This window comes from Apodemus sylvaticus, chromosome 21 (genome assembly GCF_947179515.1).
Source record: "Apodemus sylvaticus chromosome 21, mApoSyl1.1, whole genome shotgun sequence".
In the NCBI taxonomy this organism is placed as follows: Eukaryota; Metazoa; Chordata; class Mammalia; order Rodentia; family Muridae; genus Apodemus; species Apodemus sylvaticus.
Window position 1 is genome coordinate 57321655 of NC_067492.1, and position 22093 is coordinate 57343747.

At 38.5% G+C, this 22093-nt stretch overlaps 1 pseudogene; it reads left to right on the plus strand.

The window, feature by feature from the left end:
• Positions 1-13094, plus strand: part of LOC127671601 (keratin, type I cytoskeletal 18-like) — a 90183-nt pseudogene extending 77089 nt beyond the window's left edge.
• The last annotated feature ends 8999 nt before the right edge of the window (positions 13095-22093 follow it).

The following is a 22093-nucleotide window of genomic DNA, read 5'->3' on the forward strand; positions in this document are numbered from 1 at the left end:
GCTGTAAATGCTGTCTACCTATATGGGTTAGATCAAACTTAGCAAAGACAATATTACAAAACTTTCTGTTCTTCATCTCCAATGTGATATTGATAATCCTCTACCTACTGGCAACAACTTTGTAGCCAGACTGCCTTCAACCTCATGTCCTACTACCTCACCTGCCCACATCTACGATTTGATCAGGAACATGCTTCCACACAAGTCAGTAGGTTGGATTAAAGTTTTTCCCCTCAAAATAATATTAGGATTTGCTTTAACTATCAGAATCAACAGGATAAGTGGTAACTTTCAGTACTAGTTTACAAAAGGACAAACATGCATTCTTGTTTGGCTTTGGAATGTTTTTATTGGGGCACTCTTTTAAATGGCCATCATACTGTAAGAAGGTTCTACCATAGGAAAGGGCACTTATAAATAGTTGATTATTATGCCCAGCTGTATCACCTAGGCCGACAAAAAATATGTAGGTGAAGGAACCTTCACATAATTTCAGACCCTAAATTTCTAAGTCTTAATAGACTGCTTGAGTATCCTCAAGTAAAGCCCTAGGAATTATAGAACAAACAAATATTTCCACCTCTATTCCCTGACTAGATTTATACCCACACACTATGTATAACCTGTGAGTTTAACAAAGTAGTGGTTATATTTTACTACTCAATATGGTGGTTTGTCATAATGTAGCATTAATGACTGGGATATATACCATAGGTTAGGCACAGTAGCATTTACAGGAACAGTACACACACACACACACACACACACACACACACACACACACACATTCAGTCTCACTTGTGATAGAGAGTCAGGGAAGGTTGAAAAAGAAAGGTAAGTCTCTGACATTCTATGTCCCAGTCTCTCTGGCCATGAGGGCTTAGGGAATTGGAAGGATATGCTCAGTTCACAAAGCTCCTCCAAGCTCTGATGTTCTGTCCTCCTTTCTCTTTAAGTAAAGCCAAGACTGAAAATTTCCACTTTCTCAGACATATAAACATCATTGATGACTTCTTTTTTTCTTTTTTTAATATATTTTTATTTCCTATATTCTTTGTTTACATTCCAAATGATTTCCCCTTTCCCGGATCCCCCCTCCCCATATGTCCCATAAACCTTCTTCTCTCCATCCATTCTCCAATCACCTCCCTCTTTTTTTTCTCTGTCCTTATATTCCCCTCCAATGCTAGATCAATCCTTTCCAGGATCAGGACCTTCTCCATACTTCTTCATGGGAGTCATTTGTTATGCGATTTGTGCCTTGGGTATTCAGGGCTTCTGGGCTAATTAATATCCACTTATCAGAGATTGCATTCCATGTGTAATCTTTTGTGACTGGGTTACCTCACTTAGGATGATATTTTCCAGATCAAACCATTTGCCTAAAAATTTTGTGAATTCATTGTTTCTAATTGCTGAGTAGTATTCCATTGTGTAAATATACCACATTTTCTGTATCCATTCCTCCTTTGAGGGGCATCTGGGTTCTTTCCAGCTTCTGGCTATTATAAATAAGGCTGCTATGAACATAATGGAGCATGTGTCTTTATTGGGCATTGATGATTTCTTAAGACTACTTGTATTTTAGACAGAAGCCTCTGATGCAGAATTTCAGAGCTGTAGGTTATCTCTTCTTTCTTTCTTTCTTTCTTTCTTTCTTTCTTTCTTTCTTTCTTTCTTTCTTTCTTTCTTCTTTCTTTCTTTCTTTCTTTCTTTCTTTCTTTCTTTCTTTCTTTCTTTCTTTCTTTCTTATGGGACAGGGAAAAGAGTGGTTCTGTAAGTCTTGAAGTTAAAAGTATCATTGCATCCTGATTATAAATTCTGAGTTCTGTTGCATACAGTAATTGTTACTTTACATGGAACATTGTTATACATTGATACTCTTCTGTGTTAACATAGTTTCCTTGAATATTAAGAAATTAATATAGTCAGTTTTTTTTTCCAAGATAATGCCATGCATGATTCAGAGTACAAAAAGTGTTCCCTGGAGTGATGTGTGAACATTGTTGTGTAACAGAGTATTATTGTGCCACTTTTGATGGGGATTTCTTTAAGTGAAGATTAAACAGAAAAGATTTTTAGTTTTTGCCCCATACGTTGTATTCAAAATTACTTATGTTTCTATTGCATGATGGCTAAGTCAGATCAAAAGAAAAACAAGCACTGGAAATATTATGCAACCATAGATGACCAGAATAATTTGCCCTCATTGATGAGTGATCTTGGATAAGTCATCTAACTCTTCTAATTTGTTCTCTAGAATAGGAAGGCAATTGTAGATTCAGTTATTTTTGTTTGTTTGTTTTGTTTGTTTTGCTTTTTGTTTGTTTGGGGGGGTTGATTAAAGGGATTATATACTTAGTACAATGCCTAATGTGTAAATCACTGATAAATGCTTGCTGCCTTTATTAATAACCCATTTCTATATTATTGTAGGCACGTTCAAGACAGAATATAACTTTCCAGGTGATTTTAATGTACTAGCAGAAGTCTTAGGAGGAAAAATAAAGTTGTCTGTGTGTATTCATAGATATCTGAGGTTAGCAGATGAGGTAATGTCTCATAATAACATTTCCAGATTAGCTGTTTAACTTTCCATTTTTCCTTTTTAATATAAAAGTATTGTAGTGAAAGGTGATAAAGTTATTAAGAAAAGTAGGAGACCAAAAATGAATTCTAATGATAGGTAAGTTACTTATCTTCTTTGAAACTTGATGCAGACACATATAAAGTGCTCAATAAATATTTGCAGGACACAATTCTAAAAAATGATTACATGAATATTTACCTTTTTCCCTGAAGGGATTAAATGAGATTTGAAGTGAAAGTGTCTAGCTCATGATTACCACTTGGCAAATATTAGTTTTCTTTAGCCATGCACTTAAAGGGCCAGACATTTTTTTATTAAGATATTCCAAATTTGACCAGTTCTTTTCATTTTAATAGAGCATAATTCCTCTGTTTATCACATGGGTAAGCATAGCTTTAGCTACTGAGCCAGCTTTACTGAATCTTCTTCACTCTCTCTTAGAGACTTTCTGAAACCACCATTACCAACACTGTTTTAGTGGCTTTCTGAGGATAGCTTGTCAACCATAGGGTTAGCAATGGTACTTCTTGCTGGGAATGAAGAACATAGACAGAAACTAACTCTGCTCTCAATGATACGATTGAAAAGTACAACTTTTAAAATTAACTTAGAAAGTACCTGTTTGCTTTTCTTGAGAGAGAGAGAGAGAGAGAGAGAGAGAGAGAGAGAGAGAGAGAGAGAGAGAGAGAGATATGAGGCAAGGGGAGGGGACAGGAGGAAAAGAGGTAGGGGCGCATACACAATATGGTATGTCCTTATAACTTTGAATTCTGAGATGGTCAAGGACTACCTCATCTGATGCCCTTGTACTAGAAGTAAATTTAGATATCTAGGCTTTCCTGAAAGAAAACCATTTGTTAAATATTTAAAATTAAGGAATAAGGGCTGAGAGTTCAGCATTCCTTTTTTTAATGCTTAATGGTTTCTCTTCTTCCACTTAGAAGCAACAAAATTTACAGCACACAATTCACCTTCCTGCCATAAATCTGGTGATCAGTCTAAAAGCCTTGCTGTCTTCAGGCCATTTCCTAGGTAACCAATCCCAAGTGACCTTAATGGATAGCCCATAACAGACAGAAATAAACAATAGAAAGGAAAGGGGGGAAACACATAACTCTCATTTTGTACTTTCCCCCCAATATGTTTAAATAATTTAAAACACCATCAAGAAACTAATCCATAGGCCCCTGGTTCTGGAAAGACTCAGTGAAACAGTATTCAGCAAAACCAGAACGGGGAAGTGGGAAGGGGTGGGTGGGAGGACAGGGGAAGAGAAGGGGGCTTGCGGGACTTTCGGGGAGTGGGGGGGCTAGAAAAGGGGAAATCATTTGAAATGTAAATAAATTATATCGAATAATAAAAAAAAAAAAAAAAAAAAAAAAAAAAAAAAAAAAAAAAAAAAAAAAAAAAAAAAAAAAAAGAAACTAATCCATAGATACAGTGACATGTAAAGCAGTATGAAAGCATTTACTCAGGGCTTTGCTTCTCCTAGAAGAAATATTTTCAGTCTTTGCAATGAACTTAGTTCTTCGGCCATAACTTGTTGAGTGAGGAAGTCCAAATAGGCCTGAGCATAAGTGAGGACCTCTAAGTTTCCTTCTGATATGGAAATATCAATAAATACCTCTTTGAGGAACACATAGCAGATGATATTTAGTCATCTAAGAAACTATGGCAGTTCAAGCATTCATCTGAAAACTCAGCAACTGGTAAAGCCTAAGAATAACACAGAACAATGTATGATGTTTGGCGAAAGATAAACAAGTGTTCTGAGTTCCTATATATTGAACTGCACAATGAGGATAGTAAAAATTAGTAGTATCTAATGACTGATAGTTAGATTGGGTAAGGTAGATTAAGCATAACAGTGACCACAGACTATCAACAAAGATTATAAATTAAAGAAAAATAAATTATTCATATGTAGTACTTACTGTCACTTATCAGGCCAAGATATCTACGCCCATTAGAAATACTATTGCAGGGGCTAGAGATGGCTCAGTGTTTAAGACCACTGGCTGCTCTTCCAGAAAATCTTGGTGCTATTTGTATATAAATGGCAGTTCAAAATCATCTATAACTTCAGTCCCAAAGATCCAATGTTCTCTTCTGGCATCTGAAGGCACTGAACACACGTGGCACACAGACATACACTCAGTCAAAATACTCATACACATAAAATAAAGGTAAAATTTTTAAATTTTGAATATTATGGCAAGACTAGTGTGGTAGTTTGAATAGTAATGGTCCCCATAGACTCATGTACTGGAATGCTTAGACATTGAGAGTGGCATTTGGAGGTGTGGCCTTAGTGAAGTAGGTGTGTTGTTTTTGTGGGTGGAAGTTCAAACTACACCCAATTCTTCCTGCTGCCTGCTGATCTAAATGTAGAAATTTCAGATCCTTCTCCAGCACCATATCTGCCCGTACACTCCCATACCTCCCACCATGATGTTTGGCGAAAGATAAACAAGTGTTCTGAGTTCCTATATATTGAACTGCACAATGAGGATAGTAAAAATTTGGTGATAATGAACTTAAGCTCTGAAACCTTAAGCCCCCTCCAATGAAATGTTTTTCTTTGGAAGAGTTGCCATGGTCTGGGACCCACCCAAAGCCCATAGGACACAGGAAGAGCAGAGCAGGCAGGGTCAGGATCTATCTAGTTTTCATGTGTGTCCCAGAGCTAACTCTGTGCCACAGCTCTCCACAACCTAATCCTTCCTAGAGAGAGGTAGTCTCCTTGGAGTGCTAACACACCTAAGATCAGAGGCTTACAGGAGGGACAAGCTTCAGTCAGAGACAGCAAGACCAGCTAATACCTGATATAACCAGATTTCAAAATGCAAGTGCAAAAACATAAGCAACAGAAACCAAAGCTACTTAGCATCATTATAACCCAGTTTTCCCACCACAGTGAGCCCTGGATACCTCAAAACACAATAAAAGTAAGACTCTGATTTAAAATCACATCTCATGATGATGATAGAGGACTTTATGAAGGACATAAATAGCTCACATAAAGAAATACAGGAGAACACAGGCAAACAGGTAGAAGCCTTTAAAGAGGAAACACAAAAATCTCTTAAAGATTAACAGGAAAACACAACCAAAAATGTGAAGGAATTGAACAAAACCATCCAGGATCTAAAGATGGAAATAGAAACAATAAAGAAATCACAAAGGGAGATAACCCTGGAGGTTGAAAACCTAGGAAGGAGATCAGGAATCATAGATGAAAGTATCATGAACAGAATACAAGAGACAGAAGAGAGAATCTCAGGTTCTTTGTTTTATATCTCAGAAGATATAAAACAATGGTAGGTAGAAGAAGATGGAAAGCTCTCCCATGTGCCTGGATTAGCAGGATTAATATAGTAAAAAAAAAAAAATGGCCATTTTGCCGAAAGCAATCTACACAATCAGTGTAATCCCCACCAAAATGCCAACTCAATTTTTCATAGAACACCATCAGAGAAGCAGGCAGACGGGGAATGGCATAGGAGGTTTTGAAGAAGAGATCAGGAAAGGGGAATGTAAATAAAGAAAATATCTAATAAATTTTTTCAAAAAAAATAAAGAAAAAAGGAAATATTGACACAACAGTCAAAGAAAATGAAAAATGTAAAAAGCTCCTAACCCAGAACATTCAGGGAATCGAGGGCACAATGAGAAGACCAAACCTAAGGATAATAGGTATAGAAGAGAGCAAGATTACCAACTTAAAGAACCATTGATTCTATGAAGCCACAGTTATTCTGATACCTAACTCACACAAAGACCCAACAAAGAAAGAGAACTTCAAACCAATTTCCCTTATGAATATCTATGGAAAAATACTCAATAAAACTCTCACAAACCTAAACCAAGAGCACATCAAAATAATCATTCACCATGACCAAGTAGGCTTCATCCTAGTGATGCGGGGATGGTTCAATATATGGAAATGTATTTACACAATTCACTACATAAACAAACTCAAAGAAAAAAACACATGATCATTTCATTAGATGCTGAAAAAGCATTTGACAAAATTCAACATCCTTTCATGTTAGAAGTCTTGGAAAGATCAAGAATTCAAGGTCCATACCTAAACCTAATGAAAGTAATATACAGCAAACCAGTAGCCAACATAGATGGAGAGAAGATTGAAGCAATCCTTCTAAAATCAGGGACAATACAAGGCTGCCCACTCTCTCCCTATCTATTCAACATAGTACTCAAATTTGTAGTCAGAGCAATTAGACAACAAAAGTAGGTCAAAGGGATACAAATGGAAAGGAAGAAGTAAAAATATCACTCTTTGCAGATGATATAATAGTATACATATGCGACCCCAAAACTTCCACCAGAGAACTCCTACCACTGATAAAGAATGCCAGCAAAGTGGCCAGGTACAAAATTAATTCAAACAAATTAGTAGCCTTCCTATAGTCAAAGGATAAACAGGCAGAAAAAGAAATTGGGAAAATGACACCCTTCACAATTATCAGAAACAATATAAAATATCTTGGTGTGACTCTAACCAAACAAATGAAAGATCTGTACAACAATAACTTCAAGTCTCTAAAGAAAGAAATTGAAGATTTTAGAAGATGGAAAGATCTTCCAAGGCTCATGAATTGGCAGGATTAATAAAGTAAAAATGGCCATCTTGCCAAAAGCAATCTACAGATTCAATGCAATCCCCAGCAATATTCCAACTCAGTTCTTTATAGAGTTAGAAAGAGCAATTTGTAAACTCACCTGGAATAACAAAAAAACCCAGGATATGGAAAACTATTCTCAATAATAAAAGAACTACTGGAGGAATCTCCATCTCTGACTTCAAGCTGTACTACAAAGCAATAGTGATAAAAACTGCATGGTATTGGTGCAGTGACAGGCAGGTAGATCCATGGAATAGAATTGAAGACCCATGATCACTACATCTTTGACAAAAGAGCCAACAGAACACCAATGGCTTATGCTCTAAGATCAACAAGAGACAAGTGGGACCTCATAAAAAAGCTTCTGTAAGGCAAAGGACATTGTCAATAGGACAAAACAGCAACCAACAGATTGGGAAAAGATCATTACCAATGCTATATCCAATAGAGGGCTAATATCCAATATATACAAAGAACTCAAGAAGTTAAATTCCAGAGAACCAAAAAACCCTATTAAAAATGGGGTACAGAGCTAAACAAAGAGTTCTCAACTGAGGATTTTTGAATGTCCTAGAAGCACCTAAAGAAATGTTCAACATCCTTAGTCATCAGGGAAATGCAAATCAAAACAACCCTGAGATTCCAATTTACACCAGTCAGAATGGCTAAGATTAAAAATTTGGGTGATAGCAGAGATTGATGAGGATGTGGAGAAGAAGGAACACTCCTCCATTGATTGCAAGCTGGTACAACCACTCAGGAAATCAGTCTGGTGGTTCCTCAGAAAACTGGACATAGTACTACTTGAGGACCACTCATGAGCATATACCCTGAAGATGTTCCAACATGTACTAAGGACACACGCATGCTCCACTATGTTCATAGCAACCATATTTATAATAGCCAGAAGCTGGAAACCACCCAAATGTCCATCAACAGAGGAATGGATACAGAAAATGTGGTACATTTACACAAGGAAGCTATTAAAAACAATAACTTCGTGAAATTCTTAGGCAAATGGATGGAACTTGAAAACATCATCCTGAGTGAGATAATCCAGTTACAAAAGAACTCACATGGTATGTTCTCTGTTAAGTGGATATTAGGCAAAAAGCTTGGGAAACCCACGATATAATTCACAGACCATATGAAGCTCAATATGAAGGAAGACCAAAGTGTGAATGCTTCAGTCCTACTTAGAATGGGGAACAAAATAATCATGGGAGGTAGAGGGTGAAAGAGACTTTGGAGGAAAAGAGGAGGGTAGGAAACGGAGGACAGGATCAGGTATGGAAGGAGACAGGGAGAAATACAGAGAGTTAGGAAATGGAACAGAGGTGTGTAGCAATGTGTCATGGGGAACTGATAGTAGCCTCCAGAAAGTTCCAGAATCCAGGAAAGCCAGAAGTTCCCAGGACCCCATAGGGAAGACATTATCTGAAATACCTAACAAAGGGGACAGAGAACCTGTTGAGACCATATACAGAATTTAGGTACAGCCCCAGGTTGTGGAAAGAGGCCACCCACCCATCTCAAAAATTTTAACCCAGAATGGCTCCTGTCTAAAGGAAATACAGGGACAAAGAGTGGAGCAGAGTCTGAAGGAAAGGCCATCCAGAGACTACCCTACCTGGAGATCCACCCCATATACATCCACCAAACCCAGACACTATTGCTGATGCCAAGAAGTACTTGCTAACAGAAGCCTGATATAGCAGTCTCCTGAAAGTCTCTACCAGAGCCTGACCAATATGAATGCTTGCAGCTAACCATTGGCCTGAGCATGGAGACCCCAATGGAGGAGTTAGAGGAAGAACTGATGGAGCTGAATGTGTTTGCAACCCCATAGGAAGAACAACAATATCTACCAACCAGAACCCCAAAGCCCCCAGGGACTAAACCACCAACCAAAGAGTACACATGGGGAACAAAATAATCATGGAGGGAACCACGCTCCAGCTGCCTATGTAGCAGAGAATGGCCCTGTCGGGCATCAATGGAACAAGAAGCCCTTGGTTCTGTGAAAAATCAATGTCCCAATGTAGGGGAATGCTAGGGTGGTGAGGCAGGAGTGAGGGGTGAGGGGAGTACCCTCATAGAAGCAGGGGGAGGGGGAGGGGATAGAGTGTTTGTGGAGGGGAAGCCAGAAGAGTAGATAACATTTGACATGTTAATAAATAAAATATGCAATAAAAAATATATTTAAAAAAAGTTGCCAGGGTCATGGTGTTTCTCCATAGCAATAGAAAACCTAAGTAAGATAAAAGTTATACTTCAGCTCATTAAGTATTTGCTTTGCAATCATGATGGCTCAAGTTCATTGCACTAATCATGCTTTAACAAGAAATCTCACATGATAGCACTTGTTTGCAGTTCCAGTATTGAAGAGGCAGAGCCAAATAGTCATGCCTGGAACTAGCTGGCCAGTCAGCCAATTTGCTAAGTAAATTACAAGCCATTGAAGACAGCCTGTCTTCAAACAAAGGTGGACTGTATGTGAGGAATGGCATCCAAGGTCATCCTCTGACTGCCACATACATATATACACATGTACACAGACACACACACACAAACACTCTCTCTCTCTCTCTCTCTCTCTCTCTCTCTCTCTCTCTCTCACACACACACACACACACACACACACAGGCACTCCATACACCAATGAAGTGTTGAACACTCCTGAACTGAAAGGAGAGCATTAGGTCAGGAATGTCAGTGCAATGTCACAAAAAGTTAATACACTGAGCAGTCTATGCAAAGCAGAAAGGGGGAGGGGAAAACATGGCCTCTGCAGTGAGACAAAAATACAGTCAAGCCCAGCTTTTCCCTTATTACCTGTGCAACCTAGAAAAGGAAAAAAAACAAAAACAAAAAAAAACAAAAAACTTTTTTTTCTTCTTTAACACAGGAAAGTCCTTAAGGCTGAGGTTTGCATTCAAAAAAAAAAAGGACTTAGCAAATTGAACTACACTAGCATTTCATTAGAAGTACTCAGGACACTTACATAGTCAATTAGATACTGAACGAACAGGTTGAAAAACAGTTCAGGGTTTGGGAAGACTTGTTAAGATAGAGACCTCAGAATGGTGACACAACAACAATAAAGGCTATCAGAGCTGCTGGTGTGAACATGACCAGAATTGTTTAGCTCCAAACTCAACAGCTTTGTATCATTGGGCCACTAGTGTAAGCATCGAAGTCCTTCAATATGACTGCTATGTCTCTCATGCACAGCTGTCAGTTGTACGGATTTTTCAGCCATGAGCACGGGACATGCTGTGAACATATGTATGAGTAATTGAGGACTAGGAATGTGGCTCTGTGATAGAATACAAACTTGCCTTTACTAAGGACCCAGGTTCAACTCTCAATGCTACAAAATAGGAGGAGCAGGAGGAGGGAGAGGAAAAGGAGGAATAGGTAGAACTCCTGTCCTGCTCTCTCGCTTCACTCTCCTCTCCCGATAAGTTGAGCTCCACCACCTCCTCCACCAACTACCAGTCCCTGGGCTCTGTACGGACTCCCAGCCAGCAGGTCCAGTCTGCCAGCAGTGCAGCCAGAGTCTATGCAGGACTCTGGATCCCAGATATCCTTGTCCTGCTCTGTCTGAAGTGGCTCTGTGGTCCGCAGGCCTGGTGGGAATCGGTAGAATTCAGACGGAGAAGGAGACCATGCAAGACCTAAACGCCTGCCTGGCCAGCTTCCTAGAGGAGGTGAAGAGCCTGGAGACTGAGAACATGAGACTGGAGAGCAAAATCCGGGAACAGCTGGAGAAGAAGGGGCCCCAGGGCGTCAGAAACAGAAGCCACTACTTTAAGGGCTCAGATCTTTGTGAATTCTGTGGACAATGCCCGCATCATCCTGCAGTTCGACAATGTGCGTCTTGCCACTGTTGACTTTAGAGTCAAGTATGAGACAGAACTGGCCATGTGCCAGTCTGTGGCGAGTGACATCCTTAGAATCCACAAGGTGGTAGATGACACCAATATCACAAGGCTACAGCTGGAAATAGACACCGAAGCGCTCAAGGAGGAACTGCTGTTCATTAAGAAGAAACATGAGAAGGAAGTTCAAGGTCTGGAAGCCCGGACTGCCAGTTCTAGGGTGACTGTGGAAGTGGCTGCTCCCAAATCTCAGAACCTCACCAAGATTATGGAGAACATCCATGCCCAGTAAGAAGAGCTGCCTTAGAAGAACCGCAAGGAACTGGTTAAGAATTGACTTGTCTCAGCAGATTTATATATATATATATATATATATATATATATATATATATATATATATATATATATATATATATATATATATATATATATAGAACAGTTTATTTGGACATATGGTTCCAGAGAGATAAGAGTCCATCCTGATGGGGAGGTATGGTAAAAAACATTTAGCATAGTTACAGGAAGAGTACCTGAGAGCTCACATCCTGAGCCACAAAAAAAAAGAAAGAAAGAAAGAAAGGAAGGAAGAGAGAGAGAGAGAGAGAGAGAGAGAGAGAGAGAGAGAGAGAGAGAGAGAGAGAAAGAAAGAAAGAAAGAAAGAAAGAAAGAAAGAAAGAAAGAAAGAAAGAAAGAAAGAAAGAAAGAAGAGAGGTACAGACTAGGCACACTGGGAATGGTGTAAGGCTTTGATGTCAAAGCCTACCTCCAATGACACCTCATAAACCTGCACCAAGCACCACCAAGACCAAGTGAGACAATGAGGAGACCTACCATTCAGCACCCCATAGCATGTATGTCAGATACTTTGCTTGTTAGTGTTGGGGTGTGGTACAAAGTGTCAGATACACATTGTTTTATTTATTTGGTGTTATTCTTAATAATGATTCAGTCATGCTAAAAGTTTTGTTACATAGGTCACAATTCTATTACCATAAGTTCAGAAATAATTTCTATGTAGTTTTACAAAATGTACTCTATGGACCAGCATTTGCTCATTTTTGTTGTATCCAGTTTCTAATGAACAGCACTTATGGAGAATAGTTCTTAATTTCTCTTATAACATGCCTCTGTATTTTATCAGAGAAAAATGATCATTTGTGTAATCAGGCCCCATTCTAAACTCGCTGTTGTATTCCACTAACTTACTCATGTGTAACTCAGTACCCAGAGTCTTAGGAGTACATGCTATTCAAACATCAGCTTGTCTATAAATACATAGTATCTATAGGGGATACACTGAGTCAGGAAATGCCTATTGAATAGTTGAAAGTGCACTTCTACTGCAGCAAGACTTTGGTTTCATGGTTGTTTCTTGTGTGTGTGTGTGTGTGTGTGTGTGTGTGTGTGTGTGTGTGTGTGTGTGTGTGTCCTGTCTCAGCAGATTAAGGAGAGTATCACAGCAGTCATCACCAAGTCTGCTGAAGTCAGGGACGCTGAGGCTGCACTCACAGACCTTGGAGATTGATCTAGACTCCATGAAAAACAAGAACATCAACTTGGAGAACAACCTTGGGGATGTAGATGCCTGATACAAGGCACAGATGGAACAGCGCAGTGGGGATCCTTCTGTACCTGGAGTCAGAGCTGGCACAAATTCAGGCAGAGGTGCAGGTCAGACCCAGGAATTTGAAGCCCTGTTGAATGTCAAGGTCAAGCTTGAGGTGGAGACTGCCACCTACCGCTGCTTGCTGGAGGTGGGCAAGATTTCAGACTCACCAATGTCCTGGAATCCAACAACTCCATTCAAACCGTGCTACCATAAGATCATAGACGGGACTTTCGGGGAGTGGGGGTGCTAGAAAAGGGGAAATCATTTGAAATGTAAATAAATTATATCGAATTAAAAAAAAAAAGATCATAGAAGGCAAAGTGGTGTCCGAAACCAATGACACCAGAGTTCTGAGGCACTGAGGCTGAGAACGAGGGAAACCCCTGGGGAGTGAGGGACCAATAAAAGTTAAAAGCTCAAAAAAATTAATAAATTAACAATAACAACAACAATAACAATTTCTCCTGACAGGTAATTGTGTAACAACTGCTTGTTCACACAGCAAAAAATAAGAACAAAGAAAAAAAGTTCCTCAAATGTAAATAGCCTAGCATTACAAAATTAGGAGCTCCTAGTATTTGTTCAAAATATTATCTCTGGAACTGAACAAAGTTCCTTTGGCTACTTTTCTATGCCTGGCTCTACACTAAGCTGAAGAATGACTAATGATAATACAGGCTAATGTGTTATTACATCTGCTCATAATGATATTACAGTGTAATGGAGGAGGCAGAGAAGGAAAGAATGATAATAATTTGGAATAGCTGAAAAAAAGAACATTATGATCTAGACTCAGAGAAGGAACAATTTATTGCATCTTAAATGGAATAGAAGCAGAAAAAGGAATCTTTCAATGAAATAGTAACATCTGTCCTTATTCATTAATTCTTTAAGGTCTCAATTGCTTCCTAATTTACAATGCAGGTAGCAGTATTTGAAAAGAGAGGAATTAAACTCTGCAGGTGAGCAAGAGGTTGCAAAGGGGAAGAATTCTTGTTCATTTCTTCATTGTTTCTCATTTCTATCCCTTTCTCAAGCCCAAATGAGTTCTTTCTAGCCAAAAATTAAGGGTTTCCTACAAAGGAAAGTTATTATTTTCATTTACAGATTTCTTATTTCAAAATATGTATGAGTATTTATTGAGGAGGTGACTTGGGTGGAACTTCTCAGGGGCTTAGTTCCTGGGATCTAACAGATAAGGACATCTTGCTAGGTGATCTAGAGGAAGCTGATAACTCCATGGAAATCAGGAAAGAGCCTAGTAAACATGACCACAGATTTCATGTGATACCATACAAATACCTGTGTTCTGGTGTTGGCCATACTATGACTCTGTCATGTGAGAGAAAGTGCCTTCCACTGTCAAGGAAAATAAACTGGAAAGTTGTCAAAGACTAGCAGACACAAAAAGGAAATAAAGAAAATTCAAGCAGAGTTTAACACTGTCAAGGAAAGCGTTCTGGTTCTTCCATAATTGGCTGGTTGTTCTATTATTTCATCAGAACCTGTAACTATGTGGGCACCAAGAATGAGTTATATAAATATGACATTCAAAATAGTAATTCTCAAACTTAGCTTGACTTTGAAATCAGTTGAGTGTATTGAAAATCTAATGTCTATTTCTCATCCTGACAATATCCCATCATTTTGTTGCTAATGGTCTTCACACTTGGACTTTCTATGCTTTCAGGAAGTTAAAGTGTTGCAATTAGTTCTACAAAGTGTCACTTTAGTCAGGGTGAGTTTTGAGCTCTAAATGGTGTGACAAGATAGTATTACAAGACAATTTATTTCACTAAAAATAAACAATGAATGGGGAAAATTGTTGTGTCAGCCATGGTGGATGGTTTATTGTGGCAAGAGGTATAGACTCAATATTGAGTATATCTAGATCTACCTTGAACTGTAGTCAAATCTCATTACTAAAGGATATAGTCTGAATCAACTTACATTGGTGGCTTCCAAATTCAAGGACCGTGACAGGTATGGTAGCACAGACCTGTCATCATAGGACTTAGAAAATGGGAGCAGAAGGATCTAGAGTTCAAGGGTATTCTTGGCTACAAAATAAGTTCATTCTGTAGATCAAATGCATTTGGTAGCCTGATTTTGCAAATAAAGTTTAATTGGAAAATTGCCCCACTCATCCCTTCATCGTCTATGGCTATCTTCATAGTATTTCATTGTATTGAGTAGCTATAACAAAGAGCTTATGATCTATAAAAAAGTAAAAGCCTCTGTCTATACAGAAAAAAGTATTCTCTATGGTCTATTTAACAATTACATATATTGTACACAATGTTTATGACAATGAAGATTTGCTAATTTTTGCTAGTCTCCTCCCCAGACTTAGGTTTTGTTTTTGTTTTTTGTTTTTTGTTTTTTTTGTTGTTGTTGTTGTTGTTTTTGGTTTTTTTGTTGTTGTTCTTGTTGCTGGATCCCACCTTCCTGAACTTTTATTTTATTTTTTTAATATACACTATTTCACATTCTGTTTCTACTTTTCAAAGAACTTTGCTGTATCATTTCCCAGACTATGGTACAAAGGACATTTCATTCATTGATTGCATTTTCTTTACAAAGGACATTTGATTCATTGATTGCATTTTCTGATTGATTTCAAGTTCCAGGCAATTGGGACACTGGTTATTTTGTAGCTGAGGTGAGGGGTCACGAAGACCATCACAAATCCTTGTATCAAATGGTAACAGACTATTTCAAAACATTGTACAAAATGGCTTTTCTAATTGACATTTCTACTTGTCACTGGTTTCCATCCAAGTCCTTTATGTGAGCATTATGTGAGCTTCACCTCAAGAGACAGTACAGTTGGTGTTGGTGTTGAAAAGAATATTTAGAGTCAGTTCTGAGTTAAAACCCCAGTTTGACCACTCCCTAGCTTTGAGATTTGGCTGTATGGTGACTATTTCAGAATCATTTAGAATCTAGACAAGTTAGAAACACATTCTTTACCTCGGTCTTACTTCCTACCTGTCAGCAACTCAGAAGCAATGGTTTAGAGTCTACTCAATTCCCCATTCCTAGAGAAGACATTGTGTAAATCACCTCTTAGAGTGGCAGATAAGTATATGGTCCAGTCTGGAGCCAGGTAAGATTGTTAAGAAAAATACAATTACATGAAGCAAACATTGAAGACAGAAAATTAGGGTTGCTGAGGGGACACATGAAGATCTGTGAAGATCTGGAATGGTGTAACATTTCTGACCTCCTTATAGCTCCTACAATAAATGTAACGAATAAATGGCAATGCTTTCAATATTGTTAGATATTTCAAGTCCAATGTAAGTTAATTTTAATAATGCTTTCCATTTATTTTGTGCTTATCATTTGAACCAGGGCTATGCCTTTTCTGTTCAGTAACTGAGTTGATAAGGGAAATTTCATTACAAATTCAGGTTGAATAAGCTCTTGACTACTTAATGTTGTTGCTAACAGTAAAATGATGTTGAGATTTTTTTAAGTGGGAGATTTCTCTCTACCATTAGTTTGTATGAATTTTATCTTAATTCCAGAGATCAGATGCTTCTCTGTTGGACCCTTATTTTTTGCTATGCTTTGCTTTTAAAAAATGTGGTTAATTTATAGAAGAATCTGTTACAAGGATTATTTGGTTGGAAAAGACAACCAAGAGTGAAATTAAAGACAAGAAGTTGAGAAAAGTGGCTCCTAGGAACATGGCAAGCTGGAATAATCTCTAACAATTCTGAACAGGTTTCAAAGGCATGAGTTATTTGCTCTCTAATCACATGTTCAGCAGCAAAATGAATTTTTATGTTTGTATTTGAATATGAATCTCATACTTTAAAAATTCACTTCAGATTTAACAATGGATATGGACACTTATATTTGGCCACTCAGCTATGGCGTTTTGTTTGTTTATAGGTTTTCTTTGATAGAGAGTCTTACCATATAGAGCAGACTGGCCTTAAATTCATCATACTCCTACATCAGTTTCCCAGATGCTGGGATTATAGGTGTGCATGATCACACCTGGGTTGGACATTCTTCTGAATTTCAAAAATAAAATGGCTGGTTAGTTACAATACTCTGTAAACAGCACTCATCACATTTGATCATCACACTGATTCTATAAAGCACACATGGCAGATGTTAAAATTTATATCTAGTAGATAAATAAAATAATCTTCAGAAAAAGCAAATGTGTTTCCATACCTCCAACAGACTGGTACACCTTTTTATGAGCTATATTATTCTTTTTTGAAAAGAGTGCTCCGGTTTACTTTCTATTGCTATGATAAAACATTAGCCAAAAACACTTAGAGGAGGAGAGGGTTCATTTAAGTTTACACCCAGGTCAGAGTCAATTGTGAAGGCAATCATGTCAGAAAACACAAGGCAAGAACTTGGAGGTGTGAACTAAGACAGAGGCCTATGTTCAGGGTTACACATTGGCTCATGCTACCCTCTCTAATACAACCAGGACCACCAGTCTAAGGATGTCACCCATAGTGGGCTAGTCCTTACTATATAAATAAATTGGGATAATCAGATAGACATAGCAAAATGTCAAATCTGATCTGAGAAATCATTCAGTTGAACCTGGCTCAGATGACTCTAGACTATCCCAAGTTGACAGTGGGAACTAACCAAGACAATGGCATGCCAGGTCATAACAGTTTCCCTCTGTGATTACCTATTCCAGAGTCTATCCAGATTATGACTTTTCCCTTCTTTTTAGTGCCTACTTCAAATCTGCCTTGCCCTAGGTCAAATCTCCACCTCCAAGCTCTTGAAGAATATGACGAAAGTTAACTTCCTTTTTTGTTCTGGCTTCTGCTGTTATGAGGTTTAATGTTATGAGGCTCAGCCATATCTAATTCTGTGCTTAGGCCCATGTATATTCCCCTATACTCTTGTCAGGTGTTGCTTGCTCTAAGAACATATATTGTCTAGCAAAGAATCTATGAATTCCATCCACTTAGAAAGATTCTATTTAGAACTTAGTAATAGACTGTAGACTTTTTACATAAGAGTTCATACAGGAGAGCTGTATAAAGACTATGAAGATGAGTTATTTATCTGGTTGATTAGGGGAGTTGTTTGGGTATCAATGACTACAGCACTATTGAAGCAAGACTGAAAGATTGGTTTTTCTCATCAAAAACTTTTTGAGACAAAGTAAAACCAAAGTTGCTTCACTTCATGACACAATCATTCATTCAGCAAATATATTAAATAAAAATGATAGTGCTATTAGTCATCAGGGAAATGCAAATCAAAACAACCCTGAGATTCTACCTCATACAAGTCAGAAAAGCTAAGGTCAAAATCTCAGAATGACAGCAGATGCTGGTGAGGATGTGGAGAAAGAGGAACACTCTTCCATTGCTGGTGGTTCATGCTGGTAAAACCACTCTGGAAATCAGTCTGGTGGTTCCTCAGAAAATTGAACATAGTATTTACTACCTCAGGACCCAGCTGTACCACTCCTGGGCATATACCCAGAAGATTCTCCAACTTGTAATAAGGACACATGGTCCACTATGTTCATAGCAGCCATATTTATAATAGCCAGAAGCTGGAAACAACCCAAATGTCCCTCACAGATACAGAAAATGTGAAATATTTACACAATGGAGTACTACTCAGCTATTAAAAACAATGACTTCACAAAATTCACAGGGAAATGGATAGATCTAGAGAATATCATTCTGAGTGAAGTAACTCAGTCACAAAAGAACACATATGGTATTTATTCACTGATTAAGTGGATATTAGCTAAAGAGCATGGAATATCCATGATACAATTCATAGACCACATGAAGCTCAAGAGGAAGACAGACCAAAGAGTGGATGTTTCAGTCCTACTTAGAAGGGAGAACAATATAATCAAGGGAAGTAGAGAATGGGAGGTACTTGGGGGGAATAGAGGAGGGAGAGGGGAAAAGAGGTACAGAATCAGGTATGGGAGAAGATAGAGGAAATGTGTAGAGCATTAGGAAATAGAACAGAAGTGTGTAGGAATGGGGGATGGGGAATTGGGGGTAGCCTCCATAAAGCCCCAAATGCCAGAAAAGCAAGAGCCTCCCAGGATCCCATAGGAACGACATTAGCGGAGATATCCAACAAAGGGGAGTGAGAACCTGTCAAGACAATATACAGAGGTTAGGCATGTGCCCCACCTCCACTACCAGATGGGGCCACCCACCCATCTCAAAAATTTTAACCCAGTATTGCTCCTGCCTAATGGAAATACAGGGACAAAAAATAGAACAGAGACTGCAGGAAAGGCCATCCAGTGACTGCCCTACCTGGAGATCCATCCCTCATGCAGACACCGAACCCAGACATTATTGCTAATGCCAAGAAGTGCTTGCTGACAAGAGTCTGATACAGCTGTCTCCTGAGAGACAGAGCCTGACTAATACAGATGCAGATGCTCTCAGCCAACCATTGGATTGAGTACAGGGATCCCAAAGGAGAAGTTAGGGGAAGGACTGAAGGAACTGAAGGGACCTTATCAGCATCTAGGGGAGGGGAGGCCCTTGGTCCTGTGAAGGCTTGATGCCCCAGTGTAGAGGAATGCTAAGGCGGTGAAGCAGGAGTGGGTGGGTGGATGGGAGAGCACCCTCATAGAAGGAGGATAAGGGGGGTTGGGTAGGGGGTTTGCAGAGGGGAAACTGGGAAAGGATTTACCTTTGATATGTAAACAAATAAAATATCCAGATTTTAAAAAGTCACTAATCTCATCATTAGGGACCCTCCCTCATGGCCTCATCTATTCTTAAGCCCTGGAGGTGCCATCTCCAAATGCTTTTATTGGTATCTAAGACTGTAGAGTGGGAAAGTATTTGGGGGATTAAAGAGGGATATGATGCATTCCCAAAGAAAAAGAGTAAATCTTATAACTTAGGAAAGTATTATTACTTATGAAAGGAAAACCTCTCCTTTGCATTTATTTTTAACTAATATGTAGCACCCTATAAATATCCATTCTTCTTTTCTGTTTCTCAGGTTATCTGTAATAGAAATTCACACAGCATTCTAAAATCAAATTTGACAGTTTGTGATGCAGAAAAAATTTTAATTGCTTATGGTTTTAATTAATTTTAATTGTAATGACACCATGTGTGAATCTGCAGAAAGTATTTGTATTAGTTTGGGTTCTCTAGAGTCACAGGATGTATGGGCAGTCTCTATATAGTTAGGGAATTTGTCGATGACTTACAGTCTGTAGTCCAACTCCCCCAAAATGGGCAGTAGCAGCTGTGGATGGAAGTCCAAGGATCTAGCAGTTTCTCAGTCCCACGAGGCAAGCAGGCAAGGAAGAGTGAGTGAGTCTTCCTTCTTCCAATGTCCTTATATAGATCTCCAGCAGAGGGTGTAGCCCAGATTAAAGGCTGTAGGTCTCCAGCAGAGGGTGTGGCCCAGATTAAAGGCGTGTCCATGCCTTTAATCCCAGATGATCTTGAACTTGAGATCTCCTTGTCTTAATCTTCTGGAATTCATAGCCACTATGCTTCAAAATCTCCATGCCAAGATCCAGGCATGGATCAGAAACTTATATCTCTGAGCCTCCAGATTAGGATCATAGGTGAGCCTTCTAATACTAGATTGTAGTTCATTCCAGATATAGTCAAGTTGACAACCAGGAATAGCAACTACAGTATTTTTCCATTTTTTGACCCATTTTACTTAGGTGATATTTCTAAAATTTGTTTAAAATTATATTTCTTTATTCCAAGTAATGAATAAAGCTGATATTTATGAAAAGGTTAAAAAATAATAATGCTGGATTCTATAGACACTGAAGAATCATCAGGAAGTGAAACAGGAAAAAAATCCTTCCCTCAAACAGCTTACATTCTAGTGAGAAGCAAATGCTATACTATGAATAAAAATATGTGTCTGACTAATAAGCAGTACTTGCTTGTGGTTTATATTTCTATATAGTTGGTTATTTTATATTGGCAATGCTTTATAATTTCTGTGTACATATGTTGACTTTGGTTACATTTAGTTGTGTTTTTAAAGATATAAATAAAATTTTAAAACTTCATTTCCAACTGTTTGCTAATATTTGCCATATTGACCTAAAACCTTGCATTCATATTAAACTCACTGGACTTATGCTACTGATTCTTGTTTGGTGTTTTAGACTAGACTGCTGATATCCTGACAATGAAGAGCAGAATCATCCAAAACACTACTTCTAATCAGGTCCACATCCCCCTTTTCCTAGTAACCATTTTTCTCCCCTACTTTTGGTTAGTGAGCTAAAAGGGAAGTTGAAGTGTTTGAGAATCCTTATTAAAGCATGTTTTGAAAAATCTAATCCCACAACATAAAATTCCAACATGGAAAAGGAATTACAGACCAATTTCCTTTATGAACATAGACGCAAAAATTCTCAATACTTGAGAAAATCACTGGAAGGAGTAGAAAAAGGCCTATGACATAATTGAATATCTCTTCATGATAAAAGTCTCAAAATGATTATGGATACAAGGAACATAGTTTAATATAATAAAAGAAGTATAAAGTAAGCCCATAGCTAACATCAATCTAGAAAGAAACTCAAGCTATTCCACTAAACTCAGGAATAAGACAAAGTTGTCTACACAGCCAATACAGTTTTGACCTCAGAGCAACTCTCTGCTTGCAGTGTGCCTATAGAAGACTAGGTGATCTATTGGCTACTGAAAGATTCTGGGAAGGTATAGATGTTTTCACCTATGAACCCACTGAGGAGACTACTAGATTCACACACACACAGAGCCATACAAATGATCCTTGTTAAATTCAGTGGATCTCAAAATAAAGTTAATTAGTAGAATAAAATTTCATGTACCAACAACTAAAACCAGGTTAAACTATGTCTTCACAAAAAAATGCATATATAGACCTCTAAAGGTCATGGTCGCACCCAGAACCCCAGGTAAGCATCCCACCTACAAACCACCAACACTCTCTCAATGTCTGCGAAATCTACACTCAACCAATCCCCTCCTCCTAACAATATCTTGGCCTACAACTCTGGCAGAAGCCCTATACCCTACCAGAGGCCATATTAGCAGCCAGAAACCCAAGTAGGCTCCTTGCTCATAAACTAAGCCCAACATTCTTTGTGCCTCCCCATCTACCCCCAACCAGCCTCTCTTTAATCAAAATGTCCTAGCCCCAAAGGACATGCCAGCAAACAGAACCATAGGTAACCTAGCACTGTACCTACATAGTGCCAAGTGCCTGTCCACCTTACCTTCAGTTACCCCACTCCTCCTCATCACCATATTCTGCCCTGAACTCCTATGAAAAGCCTTCTTCTGGACAAGACTCTGTGCTGGCCTCTAGAACTCCAGCCTACAGCTTGAATGGAGAC